Source organism: Aphelocoma coerulescens, chromosome 5 (assembly GCF_041296385.1).
Source record: "Aphelocoma coerulescens isolate FSJ_1873_10779 chromosome 5, UR_Acoe_1.0, whole genome shotgun sequence".
NCBI classification, from domain to species: Eukaryota; Metazoa; Chordata; class Aves; order Passeriformes; family Corvidae; genus Aphelocoma; species Aphelocoma coerulescens.
Genome location: NC_091019.1, coordinates 2,205,306 through 2,219,367, shown reverse-complemented (window position 1 = coordinate 2,219,367; position 14,062 = coordinate 2,205,306). Strand labels below are relative to the sequence as shown.

The 14,062-nt window shown below is 57.7% G+C and overlaps 1 long non-coding RNA gene across 1 annotated transcript; it reads left to right on the top strand.

Annotated features, from left to right (window-relative positions):
* The first annotated feature begins 3,036 nt into the window (after window positions 1-3,036).
* On the top strand, window positions 3,037-13,046 carry LOC138112100 (uncharacterized). Its single transcript, XR_011151551.1, has 3 exons — window positions 3,037-3,106; window positions 11,721-11,990; window positions 12,775-13,046. It is a non-coding gene; the product is annotated as an uncharacterized lncRNA (long non-coding RNA).
* The last annotated feature ends 1,016 nt before the right edge of the window (window positions 13,047-14,062 follow it).

The window sequence follows — 14,062 nt, the reverse complement described above, 5'->3', positions numbered from 1 at the left end:
GAGTCTCCCCATCCCAGGGGGCTGCAGGAAGGAGGCAGGAGGGTGGCACATCCCACAGTCCCAGCCTGGCTTTCCTCCAGGAACAGGAAAGGCTCCTCTTCCTCTTCCTTCCAACCTCATCCTGAGTGTCCCACCCCTTCTGGGCCCCATCCCGCTCCGGGGAACTCCTCCCCGCCTGACTCATCCCGCCGGGATCCCCCTCCTCAGCCGAGTGTCACCGGCTGACGCAAATCCTCCCACCCCAATCCCAGGTGCCGGATTTAGAACGGCTCCACCGGCGCTGCCAGGGAGGATCCGACACCCCCGGCTGCCGGCGGGAATGGGATGGGGATCCATCCTGGAGGAGATGGAAGTGCAAATCCCGCGGAGGGGTGCAATGGGTGGGGTTGGACAGGAGTGGGAATGTGGGCACCCGTCTTGGAGACGCTCCCACATCCCTCATGCCAGCACTCTCACCAGGGATGGGATGGGAGGGGTGGGGTGGGAAGGGAAAGGATGGGAAAGAGTAAAACGGGGTAAGAAGGAGTGGGAAAGAATGGGATGGGCCACTATCCCAGCAGACAGGAGCCATCCATGGGGAAGCCCCAGGGCAGCAGCACGAGGCAGGAGCTGGAGCAGCTTCCGTAGGACTCTGGTAAAGCCCCGTCCTGAATCCAGCGCTTCCTGGGTGGTTTTCCATAGGGACGAGCTGTGGGTCCCGAGGCGGGAGAGCGGGGCTGGGGAATGGAATCCCTGGAATGCAGCTCTGGGAATGGGTGTGAAGGGCCAAGGGGAGTCAGGGGCACCAGCAGCACTGGAATGTGCCGGGATGCGAGTACGGGGAGCTCCAGGATGCACTGGGAGAGACAGGAGTATTGGGATGCGCTGGGAACATCAGGATCCCTGGGAAGAGCACCAGAACGCACTGGGAGCACTGGGAATAGAGGCGGCACCGGAATGCACCAGGAGCATTGGGAAGCACGCGGGGAACACAGGATTGACTGGGAGCACTGGGGTGCACTGGAAGCATAAGGACCCATGAGAGGGATGCTCCAGGAGCACTGGGAGTTCTGGGAACACAGGGAACACTGGAATGCACTGGGAACACTGGGGTGCACTGGAACTGGGTCCCTTTGAAGCACAGGGATGCTCCAGGAACACCGGGAATCTTGAGAACAGATGGGATGACCAGGAGGTCTGGAAGCATCAGGATCCCTGGGGGTACAGGGATGCTCCAGGAGCACTGGGACGTCTGGGAACAGAGGGATGGAGCGGGATGGAGCGGGATGCGCCGGGAGCCCCGGGATGCGGCGGTGCGGTCTGAAAGCTCCTCCTCGTGGCTCCCGGGGAGAACTACCGGGAGAGCCCCGGGGCACGGGCCGGGCCGAGGCGCCGGGACACGGAGCGTCCCAGCATCCCGGGAAGCACGGGGCGACGGGAATTCCGGGATGCAACGAGGCTCTCCGTGTCCCCGCAACCACCTGGGACGGGACGGGGCCGCATCCCGGCTCACTTCCCATGGGAACGCCACCAGCGGGGACCACTCTCAGCACAGAGCCACCAACCATCCCGGAAAAGCCCGGAGCGCCACCGGGATGCGGGGATTCTGGGAAGGCTTGATGTTAATGCATGGAATGTGATTTCAGGCCACGGTCCTGGCTGATCCAAGTGTGGGAGAGAGGCGGGAGTGGAAAATCACTTCTGCTGCGAGCAGCAATTCCTTTATTTTTCCTTTTGCTGGCAAAGGTATTGAAAATGAGAGGGAGAGAGGAGGAATGGGAACATCCAGGACCCTCAGGGCAGCTGCAGCTGCGCTTCCAGAGAGCTTTCCGTGGATGCTCAAATGGATTGCACCGTGTCCCTAGCCCAGCAGCTTGCTGCTCCTCCGTGGGAGATGTCCCTAAAGCAGCAGCGGGAATATGCAAGAATCCCTCTTAGGGAGCAGGGCCTGGCAGCGGCGCGGGGATGTCTGGAAAGGAGGGAGCAGGAGCGGGATTGGGGTCGTTTTGGGAGCCAGTGGTGGGGTTGTGCTTTGCTCATTGCCCTTCCCACCCGATCCAAGCGGGATGTGCCACACGGGGATCACTCCCAGCTCTGTTATCCGGGAAGAGGTGCCCCCCTCTCCATGCTGTGCCCTCCAGTCAGAGCTCCACAAGGAAAAATCAATACCTGACTTCCAAAAAAAGCAGCTGCTGGTGGCTTTTTATAGCAACCTGTCCCATTTGCATCCTCCCTCAGCCCCGGCCAAGGGAGCCCGACCTCTGGCTAAATTAGCTGCGAATTCCTGAGGGAAACAGCCTTGGAAAAGCAGGAAGGGAGCTTGCTTGTGCTGGAATATTCTACCGCAGCCACCCCATCCATTGTTACTTGCCGGCCATGGTTCCCACAGGGAGGAAAGTCCCTGATGGGATTGTCCCGTTCCTGCAGCACGGCTGGGCAGTGGGATGGGGTGGCTGCCAGCAGTCCCAGCCCCTCATCCCTTTGGGATGGCTTCCCGTAGGAAAAAAGGGATGTGGGAAGGAGGAGAACATGGGGCTGCCCCAGACAGGGAGCTCGTGCAGGGAGCAGGGACAGGGATGGCAGGAAAAACCCTGGGATGGGGAGGCGCTGCTGCTCTTCCCCTGCAGAAATCCCGCTCGTATTCCGTGGATTCCGGAGGTGCCGAGGCAGAGGAGCAGAGCACAGGGAATATTTAGGTCACAGTAAATGAGCTCCCTCATGAGAGCCTCTGGAGCTGCACCTACGGAAATTGGGAAGGGGATTTGGACACCCCTGAGTGGGAGGGGAAGACGGATGGGCCCATTTTCCCAAGGAAACTGAGGAGGTGGAAGGCATGGCATTGTCATGTTTGGATGGACAGGCCAGGAACAGTGGGAGACTGCCAAACACTTTTAATTCCTGAGGGTTTTGGCGTCCTGCCCTTGGTAAAAGCTTTTCCTGGTTTCCCTCCCCACTCAGCCCAAGTGCTGCCCATCAGCCTCACAGCTGGAGCAGAGGAGTGATGGCATAAAAGGGGAATTAAGGAGGGGCTGCCCTTCCCTTTGGAAATCCTGGTGGGCTCCTTGCTGTGCTGGTGGGATGGATGCAGGCTGGGGCTCTGGAGCTGCTGGAAGTGCCTTGGGAAAAGGTGAGTTACTTCCTGGATTGTGGCCAGAGTATGAGGGGGCCCTGGGGATGGACCAGGATTTTTCCTCCCACGTAAATTTTTCCCTGGCATGGCCAGCAGGTTCAGGGAGGGGATTTCCCCCCTCTATCCTGCCCTGGTGAGATCCCACCTGGAATGCTGCATCCAGCTCTGGGTGCCTCACTATAAGAAGGATGTGGAGCTGCTGGAGAGAGTCCAGAGGAGGCCATGGAGATGCCAGAGGGAGGGACACAGGGTGAGAGAGCTGGGGTGTCCAGCCTTCAGAAGGGAAGGCTGCAGGGAGACCTCAGAGCCCCTTCCAGTGCCTAAAGGAGTTCCAAGAGAGCTGGAGAGTCTTTGGAAAAGGGCATGGAGTTACAAAACAAGGGGAATGCCTTCCCACTGGCAGAGTGTGGGTTTAGATGGGATATTGAGAGGAAACTTTTCCCTCTGAGGGTGGGGTGGGCCTGGAGTGGATTTCCCAGAAAAGCTGTGGCTGCCTCACCCCTGGCAGTGTCCAAGGCCAGGCTGGACAGGGCTTGGAGCACCCTGGGACAGTGGAAGGTGTCCCTGCCCATGGCAGGGAGTGGCACTGGATGGGCTTTAATGTCCCTTCCAGCCCAAACCATTCCATGACTCCCTGACTCTGGGTATCCCAGTTGGCCTCTGGCAAGGAGAAGAATCCAGCTGGCAGATTCAGGGATGCTCCCCCATAGCTGGGAGGTGTGTCAGGAATTGCTGCCTGATCCGGAGTGCAGCCGGCAGCAAGAGCACTCCTGAGGATGAGTCAGTGTCCCTGAGAACAGGGCTGGTGATCCAGCAAAAAACATTTCAAGGAGAGGCTCCGGTGAAGCTCGGCTCTGCATCGGTGACGCCATTCCCTGGAGCTGCCTGCTCCAGCCCAGCCTCCCCCTGATCCGTGACTGCTCCGGGGGGCTCCAAGGTGTGTCCCCACTGTGTCCAGCAGCAGAGAGAGCTGCAGCTCTCCCAGCTTCTGTCACCTTGTGCCTCTTCCATGTCCCACGCTGGTGGCACCTCTGCTGGAAGAATCCTGGAATGGTTTGGGTTGGAATGGACCTTAAATCCCATCCAGTTCCAGGCAGGGACACCATCCACCATCCCAGGTTGTTCCATGCCCAATCCAAGTTGGCCTGGGACACTTCCAGGGATGAGGCAGCCACAGCTTCTCTGGGAAATCCATTCCAGTGCCTCACCCCCCCTCACAGGGAAGGATTTCTTCCCAATATCCCACCTAAATCCACCTTTTTTTTGGTTTAAAATAATTCCTTCTTGACCTTCCACTGCTCCATGCCTTGGGAATGCCTGTAGTAGGGATGTCCTGGGATGAGTGGGAAGCAGCGCCGGGCAGTGACTGCGTGTAATTGGTGTCACCGTGAGCAGCTGATGCCACTGATTTTGGGATGAGTAATTCCAGCAGCTTAATTTGGGAAATCAGCCTCTTTGTGTCTTGCCGGGCTCATTTGCAGGACAGCCCTGGCGCAGCCGGAGTCGCTGTGCCAGCAGCCGGACATCTGGAATGCCGGCGTGTCCCTGGCTCTGTGCCTGCCAGGGGTGGACACAGCACAAATCCTTGGCCCTCTGCCCCCAAAAAGGGGGATTTGCTGCCTGAGGGGAAGGGGAGCCCTCATTAACACCTGGCAGGAGGGACAGGGGCCACGGAATTGCTTGTGGATGCAGAGGAAAGCAAAGGGTTTAAAAGGTTTGGGAGAGAACCCTTGGGATTCTTAGGGTCTGTGTTTAGTTTTGTCCACGCCTGTGGGATCAGGCTCTCCTGGAATACTTCCAGTGAATTTTAAGGCAGTTTTGTTCCTGGGTGATGTCCCGTGTCAGTGTCCTGGGATGAGGGATTTGAGCTTTGTGTCCTGCTTTGAAGTGGTCTGGGTGACACAAATCCATCTGGCCTTGCTCCCACACATCCCAGCAGTCAGGTGGGGATGGGAGAAGGGGGTGTCCATGGGGTTTGTTCCCTCAGCTCCAGAGCTGCAGGAGAGCCGTAATCCTCCCTCCCTGAAGGTGGATGCTCCTCTCCAACCTCTACCACCCAATCCCTGGGCATTCCCACTCCCTGGGAATTGAACTGGAGCCACTGACAAAGAGGAAAGGTGTGGCCCCCAGGAAAACTCCCTACTGCTCTGAGGGACGGGGACAAGCTGTGCTCGGTGACATCTCCCAACACTGGGATCAGCAGGAGGGACAAGCTGGAGGGCGGCCAGCCTTGGGACAGCCCATCCATGCTGCTGCATTCCATATCTTCCCAGCTTTTCCAGGCGCCTGTTTGTTTGTGTGGGTTTATCTCAACAGCAGCCAGTGGCAGCTTGGCACGGAATCGGGAGCTGCTGCTCCGAGCAGCTCCCTGGGAATGTGGCTCCAAGATGGAGCTGCCCACACAGCCAGCGGAATGGGCTGCAAGAGCAGCTCACAGCTGGCACTGGCACCTCTCCTCATCTTCTTCCCTCCCTGGGGATCTCTGGTGGCCCAAAGGAGATCCAGAGAGTGGATGTCCAGGGTCCTTCCGTCCTTTTGTGGAGCATCAGCTGCCTTGTAATGTTTCCTGGATGCCCCTGGATCTCTGGAAGTGCACCAGGCCAGGCTGGACAGGGCTTGGAGCAACCTGGGATAGGGGAAGGTGTCCCTGCCCACAACAGGGGGGTGGAATTCAATCATCTTTAAGGTCCCTTCCAACCCAAACCGTTGTGTGATCCTAGGATTCTGTAGCTGCCAAGGTGGCCAGAGCAAATCCTCCTCCTCCGCCTGGTGGAGCAATCCCGGGGAGTGGATGACCCTGTCCGTGCTGCTCAGGACTTCCCCCAGGTTGTGTGGGATGTGGGATTGCAGGGAATGGGTGCCTGGTGAAGGTTCCTTGTGGGCTCTTGCTCACTGAATTTTGGGATCTGCAGCTCCTCGAGGACTTTTTGGCCTGGTTTCAATCCAAGGGGTGCCCGTGATTACTTGGGATGGGGGAAGACATAATTGTTGCTTCCAGAGTTTTTCCTTCAGGGAATCCTAGAACAGTTTGGGTTGGAAGAGCAGGGACACCTCCCACTATCCCAGGGTGCTCCAAGCTTTGCCCAGCCTGGCCTTGGACACTTCCAGGGATGGGGCAGCCACAGCTGCTCTTGGAAATCCATTCCAGTGCCTAACCCCCCTCACAGGGAGGGATTCCTTCCCAGTATCCCATCTAACCCTGCCCCCTGGCAGTGGGAAGCCACTCCCACTGTCCTGTCACTCCATCCTTTGTCCAGAGTCCCTCTCCAGCTCTCTCAGAGCCCTTTCAGTTCCTTCCTTCCCGAGTCCCTCTGTTTTATGCCCATGGATGTGGCAGTGCCTGGGGCCAGCCCGAGGTGGGCAGAGGTTCCCCAAACCCCCTGCTCTTCCCGTTGGATCCCTCCAATCCCAGCCCGGAGCCACACAGTGCTGCGTGCCTCAGCCTCTGAGCTCCACCACCTTCGCTGCCAAGGGAATTTTTTCCCCTCTTTTCTCCCCAGCTCCTGCTTTCAGAGCCTTGTTTGTGGCCGTCAGGATTTGACAGGCTCTTGGCACGCCTCCCACCCCCACGGCAGCAGCAATTCCCACCCTCTCCCCCTTTTCCCTTGCCCTGCCGCCGCGGTTGGAGACCTGTCGGGAGGGCTGCGTTTGCCGGGAAATCAACTCCCAGCCTGTTTTCAGAGCCAGAAAAGCCCTGGCACAGGGATGACAGCAGCAGAAGCCAAGAGGCTCAGATGGTTTTAAATGTCAGGGAGAGGTGTAAACGGATCTGGGAGACAGCATGTCCAGGAGCCATGGGATCTCACACACAGCAGCTCCAGAGCCAGCATCCCGCGCTTTTCCCGCTCTGGGAGCCGCGGCTGTGCCCGGTCACTGTCCCGGGGCCTGCTGGGCTTTGCCCGTGGGATGGTGCTGGTGGCCTCTGGAGAAGGGGAGGACGAAGGGCTGGCGGGGGCAGCGCTGCTGATGAGCAGAAGCGCAAATGCGCCTTGGCTCCCGCTGCCTCCGTGACCTTTTCCTCTCCGACGTGATCCGTGCTGGCACTCGCAGCCGGCGGGCAGGGGGAAGTGGTCATCTGGGCTTGGCCTCTGTGCGCTCGCCCGCTCGGCCCTGCCACTTCCCCAAAAAAGAGTTGGGAGTCTCCGAGAGTCAGCAAGCTGCCGGTGCCAGCCATCTGTCCCACTTCCCTTAGCAACCATCCGTCCTTTTCTCCTTCACGGAGCGTCTGAGGTGGATCCCGCCTGGCAGACGCTCTCCCGCTTCCCTTTTTGCCTCTCTGGATCATCCCCATCTCCTGTCACTGTGGCACGGAGTGCTGACATCGGAGCACGCTCCTCTCCCAGGAATTCCTGGACAAAGCTTGGACGGGGGCTGTTTGCTCACGTTCCTGCCGGCTGTTTTTTTTCTTTCCAGCCTGATCTTTCCCAGTTCCTCTCCTTCAGGAATTGTTCAGGCTGGAAAAGACCTCCAAGATAGAGTTCAGCCACCCAGCTCTGCCATGGCCCCAAAGGCCACATCCACTCAGCTTCTAAATCCCCCCAGGAATGGGGACTCCACGGCTGCCCTGGGCAGCAGGATCCAACCCTTTCCATGAAGGAATTTTCCCTAATATCCAAAGAGAAATTCCCCTGAGGCAATTTGAGGCTTGTCCCTTGTTCCCTGGGAGCAGAGCCTGACCCCCACCAGGCCCCACCCTCCCACCAGGGAGTCACGGAGAGGGAGAAAGTCCCCCCTGAGCCTCCTTTTCTCTGGGTTAAGGTAAAATTCCCTGCTCTATTTCATGGACTTGTACAGAAGGGAGCTGGGAACTTCTTAGGATAATTATTCCTGGTTATTGGTCTCCAACCTCTGCTTTGCTCCGAGGTCCCTCTCCCGTCTGCCTGCTGGGCTGTGATCCCAAGGCCTCTGCCAGGACTTTGTGGAGGAGCTGTGCCGCAATTTAGGATTTGGGATCTCCACGGGCAGCGGCGTCTCCCGGTGAGAGCTGAGCTTCCCCCTCTGGCAGTTCGGAGCTGGGATGAAGCCAAGTGGGTTAGAGGAGGCTTTGAGGTCCGGGAGAAGCGGGGAATGGCTCTGCAGCCTGGTGTGAGGAGCGGGAAAGGAGCCAGGAGCGGAGCCAGGGAGGAATCCTTAATGGGAAACATCCTGGTTCAGCCCAGCTGCCTCCAGAAGCAGGAGCAGGATCCTGAGGAAGCAGAGGAGGGAGGGATTTGACCTAATGAAATTATCCAAGTGCCTTGGCTCCAGCTGCTGCTGCCCAGTCACATCCGACAGATGTCCGGAGATGCGGCCCGCGGGGAGGGATCGAATCCTCCGCGGAGCATCCGCATGCCCCGGGCCGTGCCCGCGTCCCAGCGGCATTCCAGGCTTCCTAGAGAGCCTGGAATGGGCGGCTGCAGGTGCTGCCTGGTGAGGGAGAGCTCTCTGGCACTGCCTCCCTGGACCACCGACAGCACCAACGCAGCTGATCCGTAAATTTCCCCGTCCTGCCACAGCCATTCCCACCACGGGAGGTGAGCAGGTTCCTGGAAATCGGGAAGCAGCTCATCCTCGGGGTAAATTCCTGTGCTTTGGTGTCTCGGCCAGGGAAGTTGCGTTCGTGCCACGGAGCCCTGGGAAAAGGCCAGCGCTCCTGCTTGTGGGGGTGAAGGCATCCCATATCCCTCAAGCTCCTGCTAAAATCCTGATTCATCCCTGGGCTGGAGCTCTCCTCCCGAAGGAGGATGGAGCCAAGGGCATTCGAAAGGTGGGCGGGGAGGAGGAACAACACGCAGGGATGAAGCAGATAAGGAAAATGACACGTTGTTATTGCACCTGGACTAGGCAGGGCCGGGATGGATGGAGCTGGGAATTCCAGCGGCTGCCAGTGCTGCCAACACAGCCCTGTGACTCAGGAGAGCTCAGGAATTCGCCTTTTCCTCCCCTCTGAGCCTTTAGGGTTCAGTTCCATGCTTTTTTTCAGTTTCAATTCCCTGCAAAACCACGAGGCTTTTACAACCTGAGGTGAAAAAGCTTTGGGAAGAGGGATTTGTCCAAGGGGGAGCACGGGGGGTGCCAGCAAATATCCCGACAGCCCGGAGCACTGCTTTATCCGCTCATTTTTCCCGAAGGAAAAGCCACCTGGAGCTGGCAGGCAGGAAGATGGCCTGAGCTTTGCTGAGAAACCCCGGCGAGCTGTTATTTAATGGTCCTTTTCCATGGCAATGGCTCCTTCCCAGGGAGAAATTTCTGGGCTGAGGAGTCACAGCTTGGATAAGGCTGGGTAACGTCCTCGGGAGGGGGAAGTGCTGGTGGGATTGACAGCAAGTCTCGGAGCCTCGGCTTCCAGAGTTAGATCTGGCACCAATTTAGCAAAGCAGCTGGAAAGAGGAGTTTGTGCTTGGAATCGTGAGCAGCGAGGGCTGTGCCGAATTCTGGGATGCAACCTGCAGGAGAAATCCTTTCCAGGCTTTTTCCGTGGAGCCAAACCCGTCCGTGTGCGCACGGGCGTGTTTACTACGTGCCAAGAGTGAGCCCACGGCGTGGGAACCCCTTGGGAAAGGGAGGGATGCCGCCAGGAAAGCGGCTCGGAGGCTGGAAAGGGGGTCCCTAAGGAAGGGACAGGCGGGAATGGGCAGAGCTGTGCCTGAGGGAAGGAGCTGGGAATGTGGCAGCCGTGCTCTGCCCGTCTCACCTGCAGTGGGACCCAGTGCTGCCCATGCCTCAGGAGTTTATGGAAGACATCCTTCCCTGTGAGGGTGGTGAGGCCCTGGAATGGATTTCCCAGAGAAGCTGTGGCTGCCCCTGGATCCCTGGAAGTGTCCAAGGCCAGGCTGGACAGGGGTTGGAGCAGCCTGGGACAGTGGGAGGTGTCCCTGCCCAGGGCAGGGGGTGGAACAGGATGAGCTTTGAGGCCCCTTCCAACCCAACCTGTTCCAGAATTCCATGTCTGATCCCTTCAGGTGCCTGACAGAGGTTTCCAATTCCTGCCCTGCCTTTGGGTGGCACTCCAGCCTCTGGTGTGCCAGCCTGAGCCTGAATTTGGACTTCCAGCTTATCTCTGGATCAGCTGTCCTCAGGTTTGGCTCCGACTGGGATGTCTCCCCTCTGAATTAACTGGTTTTTAGGGATTCAGGCTCAGGGGTGGGACAGCAGCCTGGGCCCTCCAAATCCCCTCCCGGTGCTGGAGGAACCACGGGAAGCCGAGGCAGCTGCAGGGGGAGAAGCCTCTCCATTAGGGAATGATTTTCAGTTAAGGTTTGAGTGATGCTGCTTCTCTGCAGAGCTGCAGCAGCTGCTCCTGCTGGGGGGACTCTGCCAGCCGCTCATCCCTGCCTTGGGAGCTTCCCAGGGCTCGGGAATGACACGGAGGCTCGGGCTGGGAGGTGCTGGCTCGGGGGGCATCCGGGAAGAGCGGGATTCTGGGGAGATGTGGTGAGATCATGAAGGATTGGAGGAGTCTGGAAGCACCGGATTAGCAGCGCTTTGGTAGGAGGCGATGGAGGCTGGTGGCTCCGGAGAGTCGCGGGCGGGAATCGCGCTGGGAAGGGAGAGAGGGAGGGAGGGCTGGAAAGGCACAGCCACCACGGGGATGGAAGCAAACCCAGGCACCTCCCGCTCGGTGACATGGGAATGGGGGGCAGGGATGCCTGTTGCTGTGGTTTTTAAAAGCGCTTCCCAAATGCCGGTTGGGAACCGTGTGGTTTGGTGGGAATTTTGTGTGGAATTACGGTTGGCTGCGCAGAGGGAGCAGCCTCGGGTTGTGCCAGGGAAGGTGTCCATTGGATACGGAGGAAAACTCCTTCATGGAAAAGGTTGTCAGGCGTTGGAACAGGCCCCAGGGGTGGAGTCCCCATCCCTGGAGGGATTTAAAATCCGTGTGGATGTGGCACTTGGGGACGTGGGATAGTGGTGGCCTTGGAACAGTTGGACTCCGTGATCTTGGAGGGCTTTTCTGACCTCAGTTCTTCAATAATTGATATTCCCAAGAGAGCGAGAGGCAGTGGGTGAGGCGCTGGAATTCTTTCCCCTGGAGGGAATGTTGGGATAATGCTGTTGTCCTCCTTTCCCCGGTGGCCTGTGCCCTTTGAGAACGACAAGAGCACCTTCCCAAGACTCTTGTTGCCATCACCCCTTGGAATTCAGCCAGCTGGAACAGCCTGTGCCTGCTGCAGGGGCGACAGAGCCCAGCCTGGTGTTTGCAGGGATTGAGGAGGTGGTTTGGATAACCTGGATGTTGGAATCCCTGCGATTTCAGGGAGATTGTTGCACTCCCAGCCTCATTCCCACCGTTTCCCTATGATTTGTTGTAATCCTAATGGAGCAGCTGAGGGGAATTGGCAGGGTTGGGATGGAGGAGGAGAGGGGCTCGTTACCCTGGGAGTAACGGAGCATCTGGCTCTGACTGGGAGCCCAACAGGAGCAGGATTTCGGTGCAGCGGGATTGGATGTGCTGTGCCTGGGGGCGGTGGCAACGACAACAAACTGAATAATAATAATAATAAAAAGCTTCCCATGTTCCCAGCTATTCCTGGAGCCTCGTTCCTTGTCCAAATCTCCTGGAGGAGGGGGCTGCTTTGCTTTCAGGTTTAGGACAGTCCTTAACCCTGGAATCTGTTGGCTTTTTTGTCAGGGCACCGGGATCAGCGCAGCTGGATGGGTTCTCTGTTGACTGAATCCTTCCTGGCACGTTCCAGGGATCTCCAGAGCTCCAAGGCTGCCTACAGAGGTCTGGACTTTTCCTGGGAGCTGACATGGAGAATTCCAAGGCTGTGGTGTGAACCAGCCCCGTGCCATATCCATGTGTTGAGGAATGATGCTCCAGCTGGAAGAACACCACAGAATTCCCTCGCCCTCACATTCCCGGGCCATTCCTGCACAAACAGCACACATCCATCCAGAGGTGAGTAAGGAATTCCTGAAGCCAGTGGGGCCTCCGGAGGATGGATGGTGGAGCCCTGATGGAGAGGCTGCATCTGAGGTATCCATGGGGATAACCCAGCTGATGGATGCCTGGGATGCTCCAACTCTCCTTTACATCCCTCTGAAGGTGTAGGACTCCCGGGAATGTGTGTAGTCTCCCTGCCATTGCCCCGGGCATTTAGAGCCAGGCTCAACCCTTTCCCACAGGTTGGGAAGCTCTGAAGTGAATGGATTTGCTCCAGAGGCTGGAGGTGGGGACGGATCCGTGCGAACATCCCATCTTTTGTGACAGGCTCAAATTAATTCCTTAATTCCCTTAAATGCTTCGCCACCCTCCCTCCGTGTCATGACAGAGGGAAAAGATGGGATTTCTGAGGGCATTAATCCTTTCCCTTCATGCTTTAGGGAATGTTCACGCATCCAGTCTATCCAAAACATTCCGAAATTGCCTGTAAATGGCATCACTGCCGTACAGGAGTCAGGGACCGGAGCCCTGGGGATCACTGGCATGAATCCCAACGCTGGAGCTGGGCTGGAAATGCAATCTGGTCCTTGCAATCTGGTGGAGCCAGGCTGCAGAGGGGCAGCTGGAGCAGCTGGAATGCAGAAATCCTGAGCTGTATTGGATTAATTGCCTGGTGTCCATTAATTGGCAGGATCTGGGCTGGGACGGGCTCTATCCCTCGGATGGCTTCTGATTGTATTTCCCCAAATAAAAGAGTAATTTCCAGTGTTCCTGATCTTCTTCCCTCTGTCTGCTCCAGGTTTGGGGGCTTCCAGGGGTGCCTGCCTGCCCGGGAGCGGATCGTGCCGAAGGGAGACCTTGGAAGTGCCACAGGCTGGATGAAACGATTTGTCGGAATGCTAAATTTGGCAGCAGCTTTTCATCCGAACCGGAGCCACTTTGCACCTGTCTGGGAAGATAAAGGGGCTCGGAATGAGCGTGAGTGGGATTTTTCTGCCTGAACGGGATACAAAGGCCTCGGCACAAATGAATTCCGGAGCTTCAAAGCTTTTCCTTGAATTTTTTTCCGCCCCTGTCAGGCTGTTTTATTTCCCAGGTACGGTGATATCACCCAGCAGACCATTTGAAGGCTGCTCCACTTGTTTTAAGGAGGAATGGGCAGGCGAGGATGTGCTGCTATTCCCTGCTGGATCAGCTTTTCTGGGACAGGGATGCTTTTTTTTTTTTTTTTGGCTATTTTTCTAGGCTGTTTTTTTCAGTAGGAGCATCTAAGTTGTGTCCTTGGATGATGGCAGCTGCTGTGTCCAAAGGGAATCGCTGTCCTTCCTCCCAAACGGGATGGTCGCTGCAGTGTGTCCATGCTTACGAGTGCTTTTTTGGGAAAAATGTGATTGGTCGGAAGGGATCTTAAAGCTCATCCCGTTCCACCCCCCCGCCGTGGGCAGGGACACCTCCCACTAACCTAGGGCGCTCCAGGTCCTGTCCAAGGTGGCCTCAGACACTTTTGGGGATGGAGGAGCCACAGCTTCCCTGGGAAATCTGTTCCAGGGCCTCACTGCCCTGACAGGGGAGAATTTCTTCCCAATATCCCACCTAACCCTGCCCTCTGGCAGTGGGAAGCCATTCCCTCTTTTGCTGTCACTCCACACCCTTGTGAATAGCCTCTCTCCATCTTTCTCGGGAACATTTCCTGACAGGAAAGTGCTGACTTTTCCATGCTGGGCACTGACAGCGTGAGGGAGAGGACACCTCTGTGCTGTGCTCGGTAGTTCTCCAGAGGGAAGGGATGTTGGGAGAGCCCCAGGTGTGGCTGAGGGGAGATTTTGTTGCTTCCTAAATTCCCCGATTGGAGGGGAAGAGGCAGGTGGGGGTCGGGCTGTGCTCGGGAACAGGGACAGGACAGGAGGAAATGGCCTCAAGCTGTGCCAGGGCAGGTTCAGGTTGGACACCAAGGAGGAATTTCCTCATGGAAAGGGCTGTCAGCCATTGGCAGGGGCTGCCCAGGGAGGTGATGGAATCCCCATCCCTGGAGGTGTCCAGGGAAGGCCTGGACGTGGCACTCAGTGCTCCGGGCTGGGGACAAGGTG